Source organism: Bactrocera oleae, chromosome X, assembly GCF_042242935.1.
Source record: "Bactrocera oleae isolate idBacOlea1 chromosome X, idBacOlea1, whole genome shotgun sequence".
Lineage (NCBI taxonomy): Eukaryota > Metazoa > Arthropoda > Insecta > Diptera > Tephritidae > Bactrocera > Bactrocera oleae.
In genome coordinates this window covers 30,912,083-30,925,754 of record NC_091541.1, presented here as the reverse complement: position 1 = coordinate 30,925,754, position 13,672 = coordinate 30,912,083, and positions in this window count along the sequence as shown.

Sequence of the window (13,672 nt, the reverse complement as noted above, 5' to 3'; positions counted from 1 at the left end):
TCCACGTTTTTAAACTTTAATTTTAAAAGACGGCATCTTCAAATAATTGGAAAGCAGAAGATAAAGTAATTGCATTGTGCGTTGCATTGAAAGGATATGCAACGGAGATATTACAGATCATTCCGAATGGCGAGGCGAGTAGTTATGAAACGTTGATGAAGCAGATCTTCACAATTGAGTTGCGAAATCGCTGCCAGAAAGCAGCTGACTCCCTGAGGAGAGATTGAGAGGTAAGTTCACTTTGTTTATGCACATAAATCCGGGAAATACATCGAGGATACGAAAATTCAGACCTACACGCTTCGCTGCATTAGCATGTCCAAAATTGACGTTTGCGGAACCCGTTTCGTATGCTCTGGTACAGGAAACTGCACCTCTGCATAGCAGTCGAACATTTGAAGATCATACGGTAGAAATAAAAGAACACACTTGGGTAAACCATTTATTTGAAAAAATTTAAAACATGCAGAAAGCACTGGAAAAATCTACAGAAACGCGTAAGAAAAATGATGGTGAGGTTAAATGCTTCAACTGCGGAAAAAGTGGCCATATTACACGCACCTTTAACCAGTCCAATATAACAGTTGGACGTAAACGCAGAACTGAGGAAGATCAAGCAAATGTTAAATCTAACTTGGCGAGCCAGCGAAAAAGGCCACGGGCTGGCTCCTGCAAGCAAATGCCCTGTAATCTGTGTTTCACAAATAAGCAGGAATACGAGTAACGTTACCGTAAGTAGACGGCAAAAAGCGCATGCTGACTGTGGATACAGGCGCATCACATCCAATAATTCGATCTGATCTGGTTGATAAAGAAGTGTATAGCCATTAAATTGGGACTTTTATTTACAAACCAGTGATCGAACCCAAGAATGAGTTATAGGTAGGCATTAGGTTGCGTATAGCAACTGGAGAAGTTATACAAGTTCTCGGCAGAGTAACGTGCGAGATCGTAATTAGAAAGGAAGCCGTGTTACACAACTTGATACTGGCAGATATCGTCGACGAAGTCATTACTGAAGTAGACTTTCCAGCGAATCAGGAAATCAAAATTGACATGAAGAACTGAATCTATACAAATATGGAAACTCCACTTATGTTCTGCTACGATAATAAGTACAACGTTAGACGAGTGATGACAACAGAGAGCCAGCAGATCCCACCAAAATCAGAAGCAGTTTTTTGGGCAGAAATAGAAGGAGACTATGGCCCAGGCAAACGGTGGACTGTTTGACAAGATAAACATGCTCCAGTAAGAGTACTTAATGAGTACAAGTTACCAATCAATCTCTCCAAAGAAGCTATATAAGGGCAGTGTCAAAAGATTGAGGCCGTGATAAATTGCAAAATAGGTCTTGAGGAAGATTCCATGGAGGAAAACGACATATCGAACGAAATTAACGCCTGAAACGAGGAAATAGAGGCAAAACATCAAAAGAAGACTTAATAGCTTCTTTTCAGATACTCATCCATATTTGATAAACACGATTCCAAACCAGGAAGAACCAAAGTTGTGAAACATTTTGTTAACACAGGTTATGCAAGATCAATCGGCAAGACTCCTCGAAGCGTTTCTCTAGCAAACCGTGAAGTTGAAAGCCAGACCATACGTGAAATAAGCGAAACGGGCGTAATCGAACAATCAGAGAGTCCATGGATGGATCATATGCAGTATTTGTGAAGAAGAAAGATGGCAACATGAGATTCTGTGTGGACTATAGAAGGTTGAATGATGTAACGAAAAAAGACAGTTACTCACTACCTAAAATCAATGACACCTCGTTATCAGGCACAAAATGGTTATCAACACTTAAACGAAAAACAAAGAAAACAGACGGCTTTCAGCGTTGCAGATGGTCTATGGCAATTTACCGCAATGCCTTTTGGATTATGTAACGCTCCTGCTACCTTTGAGAGACTTATGGACCAGGTATTAAAAAGATTACACTGGAAGACTTGTTCGGTATACCTCAACGATATCATCATATTAGGTGAAAGCTTCGATGAACACCTTAAGAACTTGGAAGAGGTTTTCCAATAGATAGCTAGCGCTAATCTAAAGCTGAGTCTAAAAAGGTGTTCCCTTTTCAAGAAAAAAGTTAGTTACTTAGGACACAAAGTGACAACGGAGGGCATTTGCACATCTAATGAAAAATAGACACAGTAAAATATTGCCCCACTCCTAAAACTTTACATGAATTGCGGAGTTTCCTTGGGCTGTGTACTTTTTATCGACGATTCGTTTCAAGTTTTTCCAGCGTAGCTATTACCTCCGTGCCTCCATGAACTCACGAAAAAGAACCGAGTTTTTGAAATAAAAAGAACCTTAAAATATAAAAAGTTTGAATTTTGCGGAACAGATGAAATTAATATATTTTTTTGAAACAGGCTGAAAGAAATCCTTATAATATATATATATTTCTGTAATCTTTTTCATTTTTTGGTTTTGTTAGTCTTATGTGTTATAAGCGATCGTGTTTGTTGCTTGATTAACCCAAGGAGTATCCCTGGAAATATTGCAGGTAGGTATACTTGACTTTGCATAAAATTTTTTTTTTGGAATAATATAACGGTGTGTTTGGAGACACAAAATAAGCTGAGGCAGATACCGTATGTTTTTTAGTTTTTCAGTTATTTTGTTCCGTTATTTATTTCCAAGGAAATACCGATAAAACTGTAAATTAACATACATATGTGCATAAAATGCCTATATTTTCAAATTTAATTAAAATGGACTCACTTTTTTGCCGCCAAGAGGTTTTGGGAGTAATACTTATGTATGTGTATGCTTCTTCTCTGTTTTCTCGGTTTCCTTTGTTTTAATTTTTTTTTGTTTTGTCTCCGGGGTTTTGCCTGTGCGTTACTGTCCTCCTCTCTGCGTGCTTTGTTGGTTTATACCCCTGCTTTTTGTTGATTTTTTCTCTTAGTTTGTAATAATTTTATTTAACCACTGTTAATATGTATTTAGGTATGCATATATGTACTTATATTAGTACTTTTGACCTTTCCGTTTTTGGGTTTTTTTTTTAAATTTACGTTTGTATAAGTATTAATCACTTTAATTTTTACGTTTTTTCTTTTTTTCGATAGGTACGTTTGAAAAAGGCTCAAAGGACCATTTGGTGATTTTACTTATTTTTTCACATGGGTGCGGTGTTATACTCACTTGCACTATTGCACTACATTTAGTTAAAAACTCTTTAATTAATTTTTAAACTCTGTACATAATTTCACGTTAATATATATTTTGCAAATACTTTATTATATATCAAGTTCGCTTTCTTATATTTTTTTTAAAAATAATGTATAATGTAACAAGTTTAGTGTGTGTGTATGGTGTAGGTGTATAGTGTGGTTGGTTAATTGTATATGGTTGTGTTGTTGAGTGATATGGTGTGTTGTAGGTGGTGTATGATGTTGCATTGTGTTATGTTGTGTTGTACGGTGGATTGTGTGCTTAGTTGCAAAATGTCGCGGGATCAGAAGTCGCATGAACAATACTTAATAAAATGATTTAGATTGTTAGCTCTTATATAATTTTAGTCATTTACAGTTTTTAATAATTTTCAACTGAAAATTAATACCATTATACATCACATCACAAAAACATTTCATCGGATACGTACTTGTACTTTTTGGAAAAACAAGATTTCACATTTTAAGAATTAAATTGTAACGTAAACTTTATTTATAAATTCATTAATGAAACATGAGCAATGTATGCTTACAATTATCTAAACTATTAACCATACATATACATACATACGGATGTATTTAATTGCTTTTTTTTCCATGTTTTGGTAAAATTTATGTTTTGAATAGTTGCAGTTTAAGTACAAAATTTACACATTGGCATTTCAGCTTTGCTGGCATCATGCCACCTAAGCTAACATGTACAAGCATAGCCTCTTCAAAATTTGTATGCAAATAGTCCTGTGAAATCACCAAAATAAAAGTAAAGTAAATCTGGCAATGTATGGCTGGAAATATATTTAGACATCAATTGCTAAACATTAACAATGTTCAGTCTCCATGGCAATATTACTAGCATTCAGTTTTTTAGCTAACTTTAATTGCCTGTCTTGATGTCACGTTTTCTCTGCCTCAAATTATTCGCTACTGGAGAGAATGTATTGTAGGAACACGAATTCCAGAACAAATCAGAATCGACGATAAACTGACAAAAGCAACTAGACAATAATAATTCGTAGTTACCAGGATGTTCTAGAGACGAAGTTTTGTTAAAGATCTACTATAAAAGGGCAGCCAGACTGTGCAGGAAACACAGTCCTAATTAGAGTGTTGTCGTGTAAATAGCAATTAAGCTATTGGTAAGAAGAAGAGGTACAAGAGGTGGCTGAAATTAGAAATAAAGAAATGTGTATAGCATTAAATTGGGACTTTTTTTAACGATCCAGTGATCGAACTCAAGAGTGAGTTACAAGGTAAAAGATTTATCGAGAAATCCGTTACAAATTTTCCAAGAGAGAATTGTTATAAAATGGCAAAGTCTAACGAACTGAAGATTCCACAACAACACACAGGAGCTTGAAAAACGGGATTTAGCAACAAATGAAATAAAGTCCATATTACAACCAAGGTTATGAGAGGCCGTGGAAACAGAAAACATTAATGTTGACGAATATGTGTTTCATTTTAAAGGAAAAAACTACGAAGACAGAAGCTCAATGCTCGTCAAAGATTGTGGACATAAACAGGATTTTTACTATAACATCGCAGATGGGAAAAGAGCAGGATGCACGTATATCGCAAATGCCAGCGCAAATGTTCCAGATGTCAACGCAAATATCGCCACAAATAGCAGAGACACACACAAATGGTGACACAACAATCCCAATTGTCCTCGTAAGAAATGCGATTGTCAACGCAGTTGGAAGAGCAGTTCGCAGCGCAAGATGCACGTATATCAGCACAGGTGTCCTCACAGTTGGAAAGCAGTTCGCAGCACAAAATGCACGTATATCAACACAGGTGACCTCACAAATAGCAGAAGAGTCCTCACAGAATTCGGAAGAGCGGGCCAAAAGGTCCAAGGTAAAACTACCATATTTTGATGACACTGTTCAATTCCACGTTTTTAAACTTTAATTTTAAAAGACGGCATCTTCAAATAATTGGAAAGCAGAAGATAAAGTAGTTGCATTGTGCGTTGCATTGAAAGGATATGCTACGGAGATATTACAGACCATTCTAAACGGCGAGGCGAGTAGTTATGAAACGTTCATGGGTACATTAGAAAGACGGTATGGTAGTGAGCACAGGAAGCAGATCTTCCCACTTGAGTTACGAAATCGCCGCCAGAAAGCCGATGCCTCCCTGAAGAGAGATTGAGAGGTAAGGTCACTTTGTTTATGCACATAAATCCGGAAAATACATCGAGGATACGAAAATTCAGACCAACACGCTTCGCCGCATTAGCTGTCCAAAATTGACGTTTGCGGAACCCGTTTCGTATGCTCTGGCACAGGAAACTGCACCTCTGCATAGCAGTCGAACATTTAAAGCTCATACGGTAGAAATAAAAGAACACACTTGGGTAAACCATTTATTTAAAAAAATTTAAAACATGCAGAATGCACTGGAAAAAGCTACAGAAACGCGTAAGAAAAATGATGGTGAGGTTAAATGCTTCAACTGCGGAAAAAGTGGCCATATTACACGCACCTTTAACCAGTCCAATATAACAGTTGGACGTAAACGCAGAACTGAGGAAGATCAAGCAAATGTTAAATCTAACTTGGCGAGCAAGCGAAAAATGCCACGGCCTGGCTCCCGCAAGCAATTGCCCTGTAATTCCTATTTTACAAATAAGCAGGAATACGAGTAACGTTACCGTAAGCAGACGGCAAAAAGCGCATACTGACTGTGGATACAGGCGCATCACATCCAATAATTCGATCTGATCTGGTTGATAAAGAAGTATATAGCCATTAAATTGGGACTTTTATTTACAAACCAGTGATCGAACCCAAGAGTGAGTTATAGGTAGGCATTATCTGGAGCAAAGTTGCGTACTGTAACTGGAGAAGTTATCCAAGTTCTCGGAAAAGTAACGTGCGAGATCGTAATTGGAAAGGAAGCCGTGTCACACAACTTGATAGTGGCAGATATCGTCGACGAAGTCATTACTGAAGTAGACTTTCCAGCGAATCAAGAAATCAAAATTGACATGAAGAACAGAATCTATACAAATATGGAAACTCCACTTATGTTCTGTTACGATAAGAAGTACAACGATAGACGAGTGATGACAACAGAGAGCCAGCAGATCCCACCAAAATCAGAAGTAGTTTTTTGGGCAGAAATAGAAGGAGACTATTGGCCAAACAAACGATGGACTGTGTGACAAGATAAACATGTTCCAGTAAGAGTACTTAATGAGGGTAAGTTACCAATCAAACTCTCCAAAGATGCTATATAAGGGCAGTGTCAAGAGATTGAGGCCGTGATAAATTACAAAATAGATCTTAAGGAAGATTCCATAGAGGAAAACGACATATCGAACGAAATTAAGGCATGGAACGAGGAACTAGAGGCAAAACATCAAAAGAAGACTTAATAGCTTCTTTTCAGATACTCATCCATATTTGATAAACACGATTCCAAACCAGGAAGAACCAAAACATTGTGAAACATATTGTTAACACAGGTTATGCAAGATCAATCGGCAAGACTCCTCGAAGCGTTTCTTTAGCAAACCGTGAAGTTGAAAGCCAGACCATACGTGAAATAAGCGAAAAGGGCGTAATCGAACCATCAGAGAGTCCATGGATGGATCATCTGCAGTACTTGTGAAGAAGAAAGATGGCTACATGAGATTCTTTGTGGACTATAGAAGGTTGAATGATGTAACGAAGAAAGACAGTTATCCACTACCTAAAATCGATGACACCTCGTTATCAGGCACAAAATGGTTATCAACACTTGAACGAAAAACAAAGAAAACAGACGGCTTTCAACGTTGCAGATGGTCTATGGCAATTTACCGCAATGCCTTTTGGATTATGTAACGCTCCTGCTACCTTTGAGAGACTTATGGACCAGGTATTAAAAAGATTACACTGGAAGACTTGTTCGGTATACCTCAACGATATCATCATATTAGGTGAAAGCTTCGATGAACACCTTAAGAACTTGGAAGAGGTTTTCCAATAGATAGCTAGCGCTAATCTAAAGCTGAGGCTAAAAAAGTGTTCCCTTTTCAAGAAAAAAGTTAGTTACTTAGGACACAAAGTGACAACGGAGGGCATTTGCACATCTAATGAAAAATAGACACAGTAAAATATTGCCCCACTCCTAAAACTTTACATGAATTGCGGAGTTTCCTTGGACTGTGTACTTTTTATCGACAATTCGTTTCAAGTTTTTCCAGCGTAGCTATTACCTCCGTGCCTCCATGAACTCACGAAAAAGAACCGAGTTTTTGAAATAAAAAGAACCTTAAAATATAAAAAGTTTGAAATTTGCGGAACAGATGAAATTAATATATTTTTTTGAAACAGGCTGAAAGAAATCCTTATAATATATATATATTTCTGTAATCTTTTTCATTTTTTGGTTTTGTTAGTCTTATGTGTTATAAGCGATCGTGTTTGTTGCTTGATTAACCCAAGGAGTATCCCTGGATATATTGCAGGTAGGTATACTTGACTTTGCATAAAATTTTTTTTTTTGGAATAATATAACGGTGTGTTTGGAGACACAAAATAAGCTGAGGCAGATACCGTATGTTTTTTAGTTTTTCAGTTATTTTGTTCCGTTATTTATTTCCAAGGAAATACCGATAAAACTGTAAATTAACATACATATGTGCATAAAATGCCTATATTTTCAAATTTAATTAAAATGGACTCACTTTTTTTGCCGCTAAGAGGTTTTGGGAGTAATACTTATGTATGTGTATGCTTCTTCTCTGTTTCCTCGGTTTCCTCTGTTTTAATTTTTTTTGCTTTGTCTCCGGGGTTTTGCCTGTGCGTTACTGTCCTCCTCTCTGCGTGCTTTCTGGTTTTATACATGTGCTTTATGTTGATTTTTTCTCTTAGTTTGTGTTAAATCGCGCCCGTTTCTAAAATTTGGTGATTTTTTGTGGTAGTTTTGTATATCCATTGATTTCGCGCCCGTTGTTGTAATTTTATTTAACCACTGTTAATATGTATTTAGGTATGCATATATGTACTTATATTAGTACTTTTGACCTTTCCGTTTTTGGGTTTTTTTTTTTTAATTTATGTTTGTATGATCACTTTAATTTGTACGTTTTTTCTTTTTTTTCGATTGGTAATTTTGAAAGAGGCTCGAAGGACCATTTGGTGATTTCACTTATTTTTTCACCTTGGGTGCGGTGTTATACTCACTTGCACTATTGCACTACATTTAGTTAAAAACTCTTTAATTAATTTTTAAACTCTGTACATAATTTCACGTTAATATATATTTTGCAAATACTTTATAATATATCAAGTTCGCTTTCTTATATTTTTTTTAAAAATAATGTATAATGTAACAAGTTTAGTGTGTGTGTATGGTGTAGGTGTATAGTGTGGTTGGTTAATTGTATATGGTTGTGTTGTTGAGCGATATGGTCTGTTGTAGGTGGTGTATGATGTTGCATTGTGTTATGTTGTGTTGTATGATGTTGTACGGTGGATTGTGTGCTTAGTTGCAAAATGTCGCGGGATCAGAAGTCGCATGAACAGTAATTAATAAAATGATTTAGATTGTTAGCTCTAATATAATGTCATTTACAGTTTTTAATAATTTTCAACTGAAAATTAATACCATTATACATCACATCACAAAAACATTTCATCGGATACATTTGAAATTAATTTTTTTTATATTTTATTGTTTTACATTCTTTATTGGTGATTTTGAACGGCCGCAACAAATCCCACCATTTGCATATATATTTAGTAGTTTCAATCTGGCCGTTTCAATCGTCCCACTTGTGGAACGTCAAAACCTACTCACTCCAGTTAAATGACAAAGTTGAGGAGGTGAAATCTACTTTCTTCTACAAATGTACTTTTTGGAAAAACAAGGTTTCACATTTTGAGAATTAAATTGTAACGTAAAGTTTATTTACAAATTCATTAATGAAACATGAGCAATGTATGCTTACAATTATCTAAACTATTAACCATACATATACATACATACGGATGTATTTAATTGCTTGTTTTCCATGTTTTGGTAAATATTATGTTTTGAATAGTTACAGTTTAAGTGCAAAATTTACACATTGGCATTTCAGCTTTGCTGGCATCATGCCACCTAAGCTAACATGTACAAGCATAGATTCTTCAAAATTTTATGCAAATAGTCCTGTCAAACCACCAAAATAAAAGTGAAGTAAATCTAGCAATGTATGGCTGGAAATATATTTAGACATCAATTGCTAAACATTAACAATGTTCGTTCTCCATGGCAATTTTGCTAGCATTCAGATTTTTAGCTAACTTTAATTGCCTGTCTTGATGTCCCGTTTTCTCTGCCACATATTATTCGCTATTGGAGAGAATGTATTGTAGGAACACGAATTCCAGAACAAATCAGAATCGACGATAAACTGACAAAAGCAACTAGACAATAATAATTCGTAGTTACCAGAATGTTCTAGAGACGAAGTTTTGTTAAAGATCTACTATAAAAGGGCAGCCAGACTGTGCAGGAAACACAGTCCTAATTAGAGTGTTGTCGTGTTAATAGCAATTAAGCTATTAGTAAGAAGAAGAGGTACAAATGTTAAGTGGCTGAAATTAGAAATAAAGAAATGTGTATAGCATTAAATTGGGACGTTTATTTAACAATTAAGTAATCGAACTCAAGAGTGAGTTACAAGGTAAAAGATTTATCGAGAAATCCGTTACAATTGGTATCAGAAGTGGGATTGTCAAATAAATTTTCCAAGAGAGAATTGTTTTAAAATGGCAAAGTCTGACGAACTGAAGATTCCACAACAACACAAAGGAGCTAGAAAAACGTGACTCAGCAACAAATGAAATAAAGTTCGAATTATAACCAAGGTTATGAGAGGCCGTGGAAACAGAAAACAATAATGTTGACGAATATGTGTTTCACTTTAAAGGAAAAAACTACGAAGATAGAAACAAAGGAAGAGGCTCAATGCTCGTCAAAGATTGTGGACATGAACAGGATTTTCACTATAACATCGCAGACGAAAAAAGAGTAGGATGTACGTATATCGGAAATGCCAGCGCAAATGTTCTAGATGTCAACGCAAATATCGCCACAAATAGCAGAGGCACACACAAATGGTGACAAAACAATCCCAATTATTCTCGTTAGAAATGCGATTGTCAACGCAGTTGGAAGAGCAGTTAGCAGCGCAAGATGCACGTATATCAGCACAGGTGTCCTCACAGTTGGAAAGCAGTTCGCAGCGCAAAATGCACATATATCAGCGCAGGTGACCTTACAAATAGCAGAAGCGTCCTCATAGATTTCGGACGAGCGGGCCAAAATTAAAACTGAACTGGATGAGTTGAAAGATCGTCTCCGCGAGCTACAATTGAATCGGCCAATTATATCAACAGCTTCTGCCAAGGTAAAACTACCATCTTTTGATGACACTGAAAGACGGCATCTTCAAATAATTGGAAAGCAGAATATAAAGTAGTTGCATTGAAAGGATATGCAACGGAGATATTACAGACCATACTAAACGGCGAGGCGAGTAGTTATGAAACGTTGATGGGTGCATTAGAAAGACCGTATGGTAGTGAGCACAGGAAGCAGATCTTCCCAATTGAGTTGCAAATTGGCGCCAGAAAGCCGATGACTCCCTTAGGAGAGATTGAGAGGTAAAGTCACTTTGTTTATGCACATAAATCCGGGAAATACATCGAGGATACGAAAATTCAGACCTACACGCTTCGCTGCATTAGCATGACCAAAATTGACGTTTGCGGAACCCGTTTCGTATCCTCTAGCATAGGAAACTGCACCTCTGCATAGCAGTCGACCATTTAAAGCTCATACGGTAGAAATAGAAGAATACACTTGGGTGAACCGTTTATTTGAAAAAATTGACAACATGCAGAAAGCACTGGAAAAATCTACAGAAACGCGTAAGAAAAATGATGGTGAGGTTAAATGCTTCAACTGCGGAAAAAGTGGCCATATTACACGCAACTTTAAAAAGTCCAATATAACAGTTGGACGTAAACGCAGAGCTGAGGAAGATCAAGCAAATGTTAAATCTAACTTGGCGAGCCAGCGAAAAAGGCCACGGGCTGGCTCCCGCAAGCAAATGCCCTGTAATCTCTATTTCACAAATAAGCAGAAATACGAGTATCGTCACCGTAAGTAGACGGCAAAAAGCGCATAATGACTGTGGATACAGGCACATCACATCCAATAATTCGATATGATGTGGTTGATAAAGAAGTGTATAGCCATTAAATTGGGACTTTTATTTACAAACCAGTGATCGAAAAGTAACGTGCGAGATCGTTATTGGAAAGGAAGCCGTGTTACACAACTTGATAGTGGCAGATATCGTCGACGAAGTCATTACTGAAGTAGACTTTCCAGCGAATCAAGAAATCAAAATTGACATGAAGAACAGAATCTATACAAATATGGAAACTCCACTTATGTTCTGTTCTGATAATAAGTACAACGTTAGACGAGTGATGTCAACAGAGAGCCAGCAGATCCCACCAAAATCAGAAGCAGTTTTTTGGGCAGAAATAGAAGAAGACTATGGGCCAAACAAACGGTGGACTGTTTCACAAGATAAACATGTTCCAGTAAGAGTACTTAATGAGTGCAAGTTACCAATCAAACTCTCCAAAGATGCTATATAAGGGCAGTGTCAAGAGATTGAGGCCGTGATAAATTGGAAAATAGGTCTTGAGGAAGATTCCATTGAGGAAAACGACATATCGAACGAAATTAATGCATAGAACGAGGAACTAGAGGCAAACCATCAAAAGAAGACTTAACAGCTTCTTCTCAGATACTCATCAAACACGATTCCAAACCAGGAAGAAACAAAGTTGTGAAACATTTTGTTAACACAGGTGATGCAAGATCAATTCGCCAGACTCCTCGAAGCGTTTCTTTAGCAAACCGTGAAGTTGAAAGCCAGACCATACTTGAAATAAGCGAAAAGGGCGTAATCGAACCATCAGAGTGTCCATGTATGGATCATCTGCAGTACTTGTGAAGAAGAAAGATGGCAACATGAGATTCTGTGTGGACTATAGAAGGTTGAGTGATGTAACGAAGAAAGACAGTTATCCACTACCTAAAATCAATGACCGCTGGACTCGTCATCAGGCACAAAATGGTTATCAACACTTAAACGAAAAACAAAGAAAACAGACGGACAGTCAGCGTTGCAGATGGTCTATAGCAATTTACCGCAATGCCTTTTGGATTTTGTAACGCTCCCGCAAACTTTGAGAGACTTATGGACCAGGTATTAAAAAGATTACACTGGAAGACTTGTTTGGTATACCTCAACGATATCATCATATTAGGTAAAAGCTTCGATGAACACCTTAAGAACTTGGAACAGGTTTTCCAACAGATAGCTAACGCTAGTATAAAGCTGAGTCCAAAAAAGTGTTCCCTTTTCAAGAAAAAAGTTAGTTGCACAGCTAATGAAAAGTAGAGACAGTAAAATATTGCCCCACTCCTAAAAATTTAAATGAATTGCGGAGTTTTCTTGGACTGTGTATTTATTATCGACGATTCGTTTCAAGTTTTGTCAGCGTAGCTAGTACCTCCATGCCTCCATGAACTCACGAAAAAGAACCGAGTTTTTAAAATAAAAAGAACATTAAAATATAAAAAGTTTGAAATTTGCGGAACAGATGAAATTTATAGATTTTTTTTGAAACAGGCTGAAAGAAATCCTTATAATATACCTAATATATAATATATATTTCGGTAATATGTTTCATTTTTTGTTTTTGTTAGCCTTATGTGTTTTAAGCGATCCTGTTTGGTGCTTGATTAACCCAAGGGGTATCGCTGGAAATATTGCAGGTAGGACTACTTGACTTTGCAAAAAAAATTTTTTTATGGAAGAATATAACGGTGTGTTTGGAGACACAAAATAAGCTGAGGCAGATACCGCATATTTTTTTCTTTTTCAGTTATTTTGTTCCGTTATTTATTTCCAACGAAATACCGATAAAACTGTAAATTAGCATACATATGTATATAAAATGCCTATATTTTCAAATTTAATTGGAATGGACTCACTTTTTTTGCCGCCAAGAGGTTTTGGGAGTAATACTTATGTATATGTATGCTTCTTCTCTGTTTCCTCGGTCTCCTCTGTTTTAATTTGTTTTGTTTAGTCTCCGGGGTTTTGCCTGTCCGTTACTCCTCCTCGCTGTTTGCTTTGTGGATTTATACCCGTGCTTTATGTTGATATTTTCTCTTAGTTTGTGTTAAATCGCGCCCGTTTCTAATTTTTGGTGATTTTTTGTGTTTATGTTTATGTTAACCACTGTTAATATGTATTTAATAATAATAATAATAAACCCAACGATTACCCTCCTCCGGCCCAACCGACGCGAGGGGCGCAATCCGCATACGTGCGGATTTAGCCGAGTCAGAAAAGGCAAGAGAGTTTTTTAAGTGTTGAGATCTAAAACTGCTCAGCTACAGAA